Here is a 12,636-nt window from a genome sequence, read left to right as displayed (position 1 = left end):
CTTTGCACATCACATTTCAAACCTGGAGTCCTTCTCCAGCTGCTTTTCCTTAAGTGACCGAATCACATACCTCCATCTGGACTGATTTTCTCCACGCAAATCCTCATCCTTCCTCCACAGTCCTTGTATAAGCCCTTGGGAGAGTGAATTCAATCGTTTTATCCCACCTACTTTCTTCAGAAGAAAGCATGATGGTGCTTTAGAAGGATCGCTCTAATCAGAGACTCCTTTATTTGTTCTCTCTAGGTTTTGAACCATGAATGCTTCAGTCTTCCTGATACTTCTCTGCTTGGGAATAGCCTCCGCGGCTCCAACAGTTAATCACAGTTTACATGCAGAAGCAAATGAATTGATCGCCATACCTGGAACTATAGCTGGCGTGGTAGGTACCATGTGAAACTGTCCAGAGGGACCCTGAAGGGAAGGGTCCATGCTGTTGGGGTTTACAGCAGAGAGTAGCCTGTTCAGACCAGCTCTTCCCAAGGCCATAACTTCATGCCCCCGCACCCCGTTACTGACACAATGGGGCATGCATCCTGCTGTGTGGGAGCTGGAGAACAGCTCCCAGACCTCTACACCCTTCCTGGTCCTGCTGTCTCTTCCTCTCCGTCTGCAAATCCCCCTGGGGAAGGTGAGTGAGTTTGAAATAGAGATAAACATGATATATTATATGTTTGCTTTTAGCTTAAAGGAGTACTCACAGGTGTGCTCAAGGCGGTCGCTGGCAGCGTAGTTAAAATCTTGGTTGAGGGAAAGCCACGGAGCCTACAGACGGTGGTAAATGCCCCCGCCGATGAGGTGAGTGTGGCCAGGATGGCCGGACTCTTTGTGTCCTCTCTGGTTTATTAGCAAAATCATCTCTTGCTTCTCAACACTCTGTTTCCTTTTCCTTGAAGGTCATTGCAGAATTCCAGGCAGGAAATGCACTGATCCCAGAGGCAGAAGCACAGGACGTGGAGAGAGCCGCTGTGGAGACCCTCTGGTCTGTGGCCTTGGGAGAGGAAGGCCATGGAACTCCTGCGATGAGCAAATAGCTGTCTGGACCTGCTGCCTCGGAAGTTACAGTGTGGCTACCCTGCTCACACCCAGGACGTGCGATAAGGAGCCTCCAAATCTTGATGACGGTTAAGATGCATCATGGAACCAGAGGAAGGCAATGCACAAGAGACTGTGTAACAGGGTCGATAGCACCGGAAACTTCCAGAGGGATCCGCAGATGTCCACCTGCTGGGAGTTTATTGTGCAAAGTAGCTTCTTGAGGCCAGCTCTTCCCAAGGCAATCAATATTTTTATGTTATGTCTCTATCCCCTCAATAAAAATTTTTTTAAAAATGTACGTCATTGTGGTTCTAAAAAATTTGTCAATTTAATTGTAAGTAGAAAGTAGTTACTAGACTTCATGAACTGTGACTCCATTTTTATAAAAAAATTAAAATATGCATAGAAAAATCTGATGTGGGAAAGGATGTGAGATAAAAAGATTTTTTTCTAAATGAATTATCTATAATAAGTACGTACTTTTAGGTAATAAATGTACAATTCTTCTGGTGTCTGTTTCCTAAATTCTTAATTAGGTACACTAATATTTAATACACGCATATATATTTTCCTCCATTTAAAACTTTTTCACAAAATATCCTTTAAATGCTGACATTAGATGTAAATCAAATTAAAAAATCACTGAATAAAAGTCCAAAGTAAGTTTCTTGAGTGAAATCTCAAGAACAGCCGGTTGGACACAGAGGAAGACATAATGGCTTAGGACACACAGAGTGGGAGGTAAAAGCCGTTTGCTTCCTCCGCTCCTCCGTAACTAGACCACGTTTCTCTGCAAAGGAGTCCTTCCTGGGGACTTGGAGAAAGGCCTGGGAGGGAGGAAGACTCCCTGCCTGGGGGGACAGGACAGGAGCACTAGGAGAGCCCACCTTCCCTGGAGCCCTCCCACTGCGTCCCCGTCACCCCAGCACCAGGGCCTGGACCTCCATGTCTGTGCTTTGGGCATGGCCATCCCATCCCCATTCTTCCCAAACCCAGCTGCGCCCTTCCTGACACAGTGAGCGCCTCTGCCTGTGAGCCCTGCCTCCCCACCCGCCCTCCTTTGCTGCAGAATAAACAGGAGCCACTAGCACTGTTGTCAGTCCTCCAGGGATTTTAACCAAAAAGTATAGGACTAAGTCACACTCAGGGTTAATCTGCTGAGGTGGGTGGAGGGATTCCTGTAAGAGGTTTGCCTCCCCCCGGTTTGCTGGGGTAGGTATGAGCTGCCCTGGGACAAGTTCGGATCAACTAACTGAGCCTTGACACTCACCTGGAGGCCCCACAGAGGTCCATGCTGTTGGGAGTTTATGGCCCAGAGTAGCTTCCTGAGGCCTTCACTTCATGACACCCTGTCCTGACTCAATAGGACGTGCATCCCTGTTTTAAATGCAAATAAAGACCGTAGCTAATTTCTGTGCCTCTAGAATGAAGAAGGGTGTAGAAGAGCAGAGCAGCAGGAGAGTATGAAAATGACTGAACTGCACAATCAGGAACACAGCCGAGGGAGATGCAGCTTCGCCATGGCAACGAATGCCTTTGCTGACATGGTGCGTGGGGCATCGGAGGCTGCGCTTTCTGTGTTTCTTCTCCTAGTATGTCAGCAAAAATAATCTTGCTTTGCAACACTCTATTTCCTTTTCCTTAAAGACCAACAAAGAATTCAGGAGGATGGTAAATGGCTTTCAAAACCAGGACCCCGGGAGGGGGAAGCGATCCGGACCTCACTTGGCTGTGGATTGGAGAGAGAAAGGCCGTGTGGCTCCTGTGCAGAGTCAGGTATGACGGTGTCCAGCAGGTCGCGCCAAGAGTAAAGCCAAAAACGAATGTGTGGCCTTTTTATGTAGAAAATACAACAATATGCAGTTTTCTATTTTAAAAAGAATTTTCAGATACAGGGGCTATTGTCAGTCTTGCTATTTGGATGGTAGACTGAGAGCTTTTGGATTTTGTTTTCAGGGTCAGTGTGGTTCTTGTTGGGCTTTTAGTGCAACTGGTTCCCTTGAAGGACAGATGTTCCGGAAAACTGGCAAACTCCTCTCGCTGAGTGAGCAGAACCTGGTGGACTGCTCTCGCTCTCAGGGCAATGAGGGCTGCAGGGGTGGCCTAATGGATAATGCCTTCCTGTACGTCAAGGACAACAAAGGCCTGGACACAGGAATCCTATCCATATCTCGCAAAGATAAAAGGTGCTTGTTATCCTGTTATCATTCCAGCTCTACTTTAGAAATTCAACACTTTAGGGAACAATCCATTTCTGCAAACTCTATTAGCTTTGCACAGTCCTCCGTTAATGTGATTAAGATAGTTTTTCTATTACCATGTTACATGGAGATGTACTTACCATTCTCTATATAGTATAAATTTCTCCATGTATCTTATGAGCAGATACATGTAGTGCCTTACTGAGTAGACACACCAGCTTGTTTTTCAATTTCAAAACAACCAATAGCATGTCTCCTCCTGAGATGCTTTATAACAAACTTTCCACTTTTTAAAATTTTTTATTGTTTAAAGTATTACATATGTCTCCTTTTGCCCCATTGATCTCTCCCCAGCTGCTCCCACCCCCCAGCACATGCCCTCACCCCCTTACTGTCTGTGTCCATTGGTTTTGCTTATACTCATGGAGACAAGTCCTTTGGTCTCTTACCCCTCCTACCCACCCTACCCCCCGCCTTCCCTCTGAGGTTTGACGGTCTATTTGAGGCTTCTATGTCTCTGGATCTATTTTTGTTCATCAGTTTATGTTCATTATATTCCACATATGAGTGAGATCATGTGCTATTTACCTTTCTTTGACTGGCTTATTTTGCTTAGCATAATGTTTACCAGGTACATCCATGCTGTTGCAAATGGTAAGAGTTCCTTCTTTTTTACAGCAGCATAGTATTCCATTGTGTAGATGTACCACGGTTTTTAATCCACTCATCTGCTGATAGGCACTTAGGCTGTTTTCAAATCTTAGCTATTGTAAATTTGCTGCTATGAACATAGGGGTGCATATGTCCTTTCTGATTGGTGTTTCTGACTTCTTGGGATATATTCCTAGAAGTGGGATTACTAGGTCAAATGGGAGTTCCATTTTTAGTTTTGTGAGGAAACTCCATACTGTTTTCCACTTTATAACAAACTTGACTTGAAAACTATTAAGCTGCAAACTGTCTTGACCTCCTGTTACCAGGCAAGTGAGTGGTAGTAATCAAGATCTTCCTTTTTAACTTTGAAAGAATGAAGTCTGCAGCTGTAGGCCTGAGAATTCTGCTGCAAATGACCCTGACTCATAAATATTCATAAGCAAGAGAGGTTCCTTATGAAGGAAATGGCAACTGTGGGCTCATCTCTGTCACTATGGGTGCAGGTCAGGATAGCTTTCAATTCTACAAAGAAGGTAAGCGTTTGTCTTTGTATAAATTTAGGAAGAATAACTGGAAAACATCCATGACATAAAACAAGACTGACTCTTTCTTCAGCATGTAGACTTCAATGTAGAATTCCTCGGTGTGTGGATTTAACATAGTTGTTCATTCTGTACATGTGATGTTTGTGCCTGATGTTTCTATTTGGTATGACTTGACCCATAGCTCCATGATGTTAAGTACTTCATAACTATGTTTAAGCGGCTCTATAATTTGATTGATATAGCAATGCTTTACTTTTTGTCTAATTGTTAGACCTTTCAAATTTTCCAAATAATTTTACTCTGTAATTAAATTAAAAAGACCCCTTGGATCTAGTAAGTTTGTGTTCTCTGCTGTTTCCTTAGAAGAATAGAATGATAGTGTTTCAACTAGTGCTCTGTTATGCCTCTTGATAAGTTGTTTACAAAGATGTATTTCTGATATATTATGTAAGGGCTTAAATCTCTAACCTAAGGAAAAATATATTGGTTTTATTTTTTATATTTAAATCTTTATTGTTGAGAGTGTTACAAATGTGCCCTTTTTTCTCCCCATTGTCCCTTCCACCCGGTTCCTGCCCTGCCCTAGCTCTTCACCACCTTATTGTCTGTGTTCATAAGTAATGCATATATGCATATAAGTTCTTTGGTTAATCTCTTCCCATTCCCTACCTCCTTTCTCTCTGAGATTTGTCAGTCTGTGCCATGTTCCCATGCCTCTGGTTCTACTTTATTCATCAGTTTATTTTGTTCATTAGATTCCTTGTTAGTTTATTTTGATTTTTAGACTCAATTGTTGATAGGTATGTATTTATTGCCATTTTATTGTTCATATTTTTAATCTTTTTTTCCTCTCCTTTTTATTCTTCATCTCTTCTTAAAGAATACCCTTCAACATTTCATGTAATCCTGGCTGGTGGTGATGAATTCCTTTAGCTTTTTCTTGTCTGTGAAGCGCTTTATCTGACCTTCAGTCCTAAATGATAGCTTTGCTGAATAGAGTAATCTTGGTTCTAGGTCCTTGCTGTTCATCACTTTGACTATTTCTTGCCGCTCCATTTCTGGCCTATATAGTTTCTGTTGATAAATCAGCTGACAATCCTATGGGCACTCCCTTGTAGGTAACTAACTGCTTTTCTCTTGCTGCTTTTTAATAAAATTTTTACTTATCAAACTGACTGGGATGGCATTGATAAACATGAATATATAGGCTTCAGGTGTGGGTTTCTATATTATAAGATCTGTATATTGCATCGTGTGTCCACCAGCCAGAGTCAAATCTCCTGTCACCTTATAGTAGGACCTCCTTCAACTCCCACCCCTTTCCCTTTGGCAACCACCGCACTGCTGTTTGTGTTCATGAGTTTCAGTTTTATATCCCACATGTGAGTAAAATCATATGGTTTTTAGCTTTTTCTGACTTAGTTCACTCAGCATAATGTTCTCAAGGTCCATCCATGCTGTTGCCAATGGTGCTATTTCATCCTTCCTTATGGCTGAGTAGTGTTCCACTGTGTATAGGTACCACATCTTCTTTATCCAGTCCTCTATCGAGGGCCATTTTGGTTGTTTCCATGTCTTGGCCACTGTGAAGAATGCTGCAATGAACATAGGGGTGCACATGTCTTTGTTGAAACATTATTTTGAGGTTTTCAGATATATACCCAGGAGTGGGATGGCTGGGTCTTACGGTAGCTCTATTCTTAATTTTTTGAGGAATCGCCAGACTGCTTTCCATAGCGGCTGTACCAGTCTACATTCCCACCAGCAGTGAATGAGGGTTCCCTTTTCCCCACAACCTCTCCAACACTTGTTATTACTTGTCTTGTTGCTAATGGCCACTCTAACAGATGTAAGGTGGTATCTCATTGTAGTTTTGATTTGCATTTTCCTAATTGTCAGTGAGGTTGAACATCTTTTCATATATCTATTGGCTGTTCACATGTCTTCTACCCACTCTTTGATTGGGTTGTTTGTTTGGTGTTGAGTTTTACGAGGTCTTTATATATTTTGGAAATTAAACCTTTGTCGGAGCTACTGTTTGCAAATATCTCCCATCTGGTTGGTTGCCTCTTTGTTTTGTTGTCAGTTTCTTTTGCTGTGCAGAAGCTTTTATTTGATATAGTCCCATTCATTTATTGTTGCTTTTACTTCCCTTACCTTTGGAGTCAAGTTCATAAAATGTTCTCTACGACCCAGGTCCACAAATTTGGTACCTATATTTTCTTCTATGTTACTTATTATTTTGGGTCTTATATTTAGATCTTTGATCCATTTTGAATTATTATTTTTTGTACATGGGGACAAACTGTAATCCAGTTTCAGTCGCTTGCATGTGGCTTTCCAGTTTTCTCAGCACCATTTATTGAAGGGACTATCTTTACTCCATTGTGCAATTCTGGCTCTTTTGTTGAAAATCATCTGTCTATATACATGTGGTTTTATAGCTGCGCTCTCTATTCTGTTCCATTGATCTGTGTGTCTGTTTCTTTGCCACTGCCATGATGTTTTGATTTTTGTAGCTCTGTAGTATAATTTGAAGTCAGGTGGCAGGATACCTCCACCTTGGTTCTTTTTTCTCAGGTTGGCTTTGGCTACTCGGGATTTTGTGTGGTTCCATAAAAATCTGATGATTTCTCATTCTATTTAAAAAAATGACAGGGAATTTGATGGGGATTGTATTAAATCTGTATGTTGCTTTCAATAATATGGCTATTTAACTATATTGATTCTTCCAATCCATGAACACCGGATATTTTTTCATTTTGTTGTGTCTTTTTCAATCTCTTTTAATAATCCTTTGTAATTTTCAGTATATAGGTCTTTCTTGTTCTTTGTTAAGTTTATTGCTAGGTATTTTTATTTTATTTATTTATTATTAGTATTTTTAAAATATATTTTTATTGATTTCAGAGAGGAAGGCAAAGGGGGAGAGAGGTAGAAACATCAACGATGAGAGGGAATCATTGATTGGCTGCTTCCTGCATGCCCCCTATTGGGGATCAAGCCCGCAATCCAGGCATGCACCCTTGATCATAATCAAGCCCGGGACCCTTCATTCTGTAGGCCGATGCTCTATCCAGTGAGCCAAACCAGCTAGGGCTATTGCTAGGTATTTTTTAAAAATATATATTTTTATTTATTTCAGAGAGGAAGGGAGAGGGAGAGAGAGATAGAAACATAAATGATGAGAGAGAATCATCTATCTGGTGCTTCCTTACATGCCCCACACTGGGGATTAAGCCCGCAACCTGGGCATGTGCCCGGACCGGGAATCGAACCCCTACCTCCTGGTCCATAGGTAGATGCTCAATCACTAAGCCACATGCAGCTGGGCTAGTCCTAGGTACTTTATTCTTTTGGTTGCAATTGCAAAAATAATTGTGGTTTTTTTTTTCATTTCTTTTTCTGAAGTTTTGTTACTATACAGGAAGACAATGTTGCACATTGATTTTGTATCCTGCAACTTGACTGTATTTGTGTATTGTTTCTAATAATTTTTCGGTGGAGTCTTTGGGATTTTCTAATTACAGAATCATGTCATCCGCAAAAAGTGACAGTTTGACTTCTTCCTTCCCTGTTTGGATGCCTTTTATTTCTTTCTCTTGCCTTATTGCTCTGGCTAGGACTCCCAGCACTATGTTGAATAAGAGTGGTAAGAATGGACAATTTTGTCTTGTTTTTTTATCTTAGAGGAAAAGCTTTCATTTTTTCTCCACTGAGTATGATAATAGCTGAGGGTTATCATATATGGCCTTTATTTTGTTGAAGTACTTTCCTTGTATTCCTCTTTTATTGAGTATTTTAATCACAAATGGATGTTGTATCTTAGCAAGTGCTTTTTTTGCATCTATTGATAAGATCATATTATTTTTATCCTTTCTTTTATTAATGTGGTGTATTACACTGATTGATTTGTGTATGTTGAACCATCCTTGTGCCCCTGGAATGAACCCCATTTGATCATGATGTATTATTTTTTTTTGATTACTGTTCTATTTGATTTGCTCGTATTTTGTTTAGGATTTTTGCATCCGCATTCATCAGAGATGAATGTGTTATGTTTGCCAGGTTTTGGTATTAGGGTTATATTGGCCTCATGGACTATTTTAGGAAATATTGCCTCTTTTTCAATTTTTTGGGAGAGTTTGAGAAGGATAGGTTTTAAATCTTCTTTGAACGTTTGGTAGAATTCACTGGATATTTGTTTTTTGGGAGGATTTTGATGGTTGTTTCAATCTCCTCACTGCTGACCCGTCTATTTAGATTTTCCAGTTCTTCATGACTTAGTCTAGAAGGTTATATATTTCTAGGAACTTATCCATTTCTTCTAGGTTATTGAATTTGATGGCATGTAGTCTTTCATAATATTCTAGTATGATCCTTACTATAACTGTGATGTCTGTGGTGTCTTCTCTATCATTTCTGATTTTGTTTAAGTGGGTCTTTTCCCTTTTTTTCTCAGTGAGTCTATTCAGGGGTTTCTCAATTTTATTAATCTTTTCAAAGGACCAGCTCTTTGTTTTATTGATTTTTTGTGTAGTTTTTTTGTTCTCTATCTTATTTAATTCTGCTATATTTTTTTATTATTTCCTTTCTTCTGCTGACTCTGGGTTGCTTATGTTCTTCATTTCTCTAGTACTTTAAGATGTGATGTCAGGTTTTCTACTGGGGATTTTTCTTGTTTCTTTAGATAGGCCTGTGATGATATAAACTTCCCTCTACTGCTTTCAATGCATCCAAGAGAGTTTGATATATTGTACTGTCATCCTCATTTGTTTCTATATATCTTTTGATCTCACCTTTTACTTCTTTTTTGACCCAGTCATTTCTATTTGAGAATGTTCCATGTGCCCTGGAGAAGAATGTATAATCTGGTGTTCTGGGATGAAAGGTTCTGTAAATGTCAATTATGTCCATTTGGTGTAGTGTTTCATTTAAGGCCGATATGTCTCTATTGATTTTGTTTGGTTGACCTGTCTAAAGCTATCAATGGAGGATTAAGGTCTCCAACTACGACTGTGTTTTTATCTGTTTCTCCCTTTAGTTCTGTGAGTAGTTGTTTATATATTTCGGTGCTCCCTGGTTGGGTGCATAAACTATTATGAAGTATTATGTTTTATTTTTTAAAAAAATATTTATTGTTGAAATATTACCTAGACCCTCTTTTCCCCCCATAAATCTCTTCTAGCCCACTCCTACCCCCCCAAGGCCCTCACCACCCCATTGTCTGTGTCCCCATATATGCACATAAATTCATTGGCTGATCTCTTCCCACCCACTCTCCCCTGCCTTCCCTCTGAGGTTCAACAGTCTGTTCATGCTTCTATGACTCTGGGTCTATTTTTGATCATCAGTTTATTTGGTTCATTAGATTCCACATATGAGTGAGATCATGTGATACTTATCTTTCTCTGACTGGCTTATTTTGCTCAGCATAATACTCTCCAGATCCATCCTTTTTGTTGCAAATGGTTAAGAATCTTTCTTTTTTATTGCTGTGTAGTATTCCATTGTGTAACTGTATCATAGTTTTTTTATCCACTCATCTGCTGATGAGCACTTGGGCTGTTTCCAAGTCTTAGCTATTATAAATTGTGCTGTTATGAACATAGGGGTGCATATATCCTTTCTGATTGGTGTTTTAGGATTCTTAGGATGTATTTCTAGAAGTGGGATGACTGGGTCAAATGGGAGTTCCATTTTTAATGTTTTGAGGAAACTCCATACTGTTCTCCACAGTGGCTGCACCAGTCTGCATTCCCACCAGCAGTGCATGAGGGTTCCTTTTTCTCTACATCCTCGCTAACACTTGTTGTTGGTTGATTTGTTGATGATAGTCATTCTGACAGGTGTGAGGTGATATCTCATTGTCATTTTGATTTGCATCTCTTGGATGATTAGTGACTTTGAACATTTTTTCATGTCTCTTGGCTTCCTATTTGTCCACTTTGGAGAAGTGCCTGTTTAGGTACCTTGCCCATCTTTTAATTGGACTGTCTTTCTTTTGTTAAGTTGTATGAGTTTCCTATTGGAGATTAACCCATTATCAGATGTATCATTGGCAAATATGTTGTTCCCTGTAGTGGGCTCTCTTATTATTTTGATGATGGTTTCTTTTGCTGTCAGAAGCTTTTCATTTTGATGTAGTCCCAATTGTTTATTTTCTCCTTAGTTTCCATTGTCCTAGGAGATGTATTGGTAAACATATTGCTGAGAGATGTCTGAGATTTTGGTTGCTTATGGTTTCTTCTAAGATTTTTATGGTTTCATGTTTTACATTTAAGTCTTTTATCCATTTTGCGTTTATTCTTGTGTATGCTGTAAGTTGGTGGTCTAGTTTCATTATTTTGTATGTACTTGTCCAATTTTCCCAACAGCATTTATTGAAGAGACTGTTTCTGCTCTGATATATGCTCTTGCCTCCTTTGTCAAATATTGAGCACAGTGGCTTGGGTTGATTTCTGGGTTCTCTGTTCTGTTCCACTGATCTATATATCTTGTGCCAGTACCAGGCTGTTTTGAGTACAGTGGCCACAACTTCCAGAGCTATGTTGAACAAGAGTAGTGAAAGTGGGCATACCTGTCTTGATCCCATTCTTTGGGGAAATTGTTTTAGTTTTTGCCCATTGAGTATGATGCTGGCTTTAGCTTTGTTATATACGGCCTTCATTATGTTGAGGTATGTTCCCTCTGTTCCCACTTTGCTGAAGGTGTTAGATTTTGTTGAAGGCCTTTTCTGCATTTTATATGATCACTGATTGATATCCCTCCTGATTAAAAACACAGCACATGTGGGTGTCGGACCAGCCCATTCCACGCCTCCGCCCCTCCTACCAGTCTCAGGCTGGGTCCACACGTGGGTTTTACAGACACAGGGACCACTGGGAGGTCGGTGAAAAGACTGTTCCGGTTATCTGTTTCTGTAAAACACTAGCCCCAAACATCGCAGCTTTACAGTAACCATCTTTCCCACTTCCCGTCTGGCTTAGCTGGGGGTTACCACTCGCAGTCTCGCCTGAATCGTCTGTAGGTCTGGCTGGGCTCACGGCCAAGTGGACTCACCTGACTGCCCCAGATGCTGCTGTGCGCTGGGCGTTGGGACTGGGCTGCTGACCAGAGCACGTGCACGGGCCACTGCATGGCGTGGGCTCCCACAGCGTGGAGACTGCCTCTGAGAGGGCTGCCCCTGGAGGCGGGGAGCCAGGACGCCCAGGGAGGACCTGCAAGGCTACTTAGGACTGTGTCTAGCCCCCAGCGGAGTCTCTGTGGCTGTATTGTAGTTGGGGGACGTCACAGAGAGAGCCCGGGTTCCAGGGAGGGGGCTGGAGCGAGGTCACTAGCAGAAGAGCATGTGACATGGAAGCTTTGGTGGTGGCCATCTTTGGAAAATGCAACCTGCCACAATCAGTCTCTGAAAATCCTCCAGAAATGACTCTTTTGTGACTGACACCTGGCACCCAATGCAGGCTCGCTCAGGGTCTGTTCACGGCACCTGGAAGTTCAGCCGAGACTCAAAGACGATGCTGAGGTGCTGACATGGATGAAGGTGTGAAGGCCTCTCTGGTGTCTAAACAATCAAACGGATGTTAGAAGCTTCTGTAACTTTCAAAGATTTATATTAATTTCAACTTTTGAAAAGTTCCAAGCTCCACCTACTATCAAAATATTTTTAAAACAAGCCAACAGACATCAAATAAATAAAGCTGAAAGCAAATTTTGATTAGTGCACAAGACTTACCGGTAGCATAAACTTATTACCAGTACTTCTCATATTCCATATCTTCATAACTTCTATCATATTTAAATTAAGAGGCAGGTGATTCAGAGCATTATGAAGAGTAACTCAGGTGTGTGGGTGTATAGCTATAATCTGGGGTATCATTAATGGTAATTAGGCCCATTGCGTGTTTTTCTATAGAAATTAAAACTGGTTGTGTTTTCTAAATCCATTTCCCTTCAGACTGACATGAGAGTCTACAAAACAAAGCAAACACTTTTTGTATTTCAAAGAGTAAATAATTGTGATATATATACAGGGTGGGGCAAAGTGGATTTACAGTTTTAAGTATGCAAAACATAGAGCTTATTCTTGTATTATTATGTACTGATTTTGCATATGAACAACTGTGAGCTGACATTTGCCCCACCCTGTATATATCCTCCAAGTGAAGTTGCTTCACTTTAAACATTGAACTTCA

The 12,636-nt window shown here is 40.8% G+C and overlaps 1 pseudogene; it reads left to right on the top strand.

Moving 5' to 3' along the window:
- Positions 1-529: 529 nt before the first annotated feature.
- Positions 530-11,990, top strand: LOC138998919 (procathepsin L-like; annotated as a pseudogene).
- Positions 11,991-12,636: the final 646 nt, after the last annotated feature.

The sequence above is a fragment of the Myotis yumanensis genome, unplaced genomic scaffold, assembly GCF_028538775.1.
Source record: "Myotis yumanensis isolate MYYU_CA2020_CCGP unplaced genomic scaffold, mMyoYum1.0.hap1 SCAF_21, whole genome shotgun sequence".
In the NCBI taxonomy this organism is placed as follows: Eukaryota; Metazoa; Chordata; class Mammalia; order Chiroptera; family Vespertilionidae; genus Myotis; species Myotis yumanensis.
Note: the sequence above shows the minus strand (reverse complement) of the source record. Positions and strands in the feature narration are given on the sequence as shown.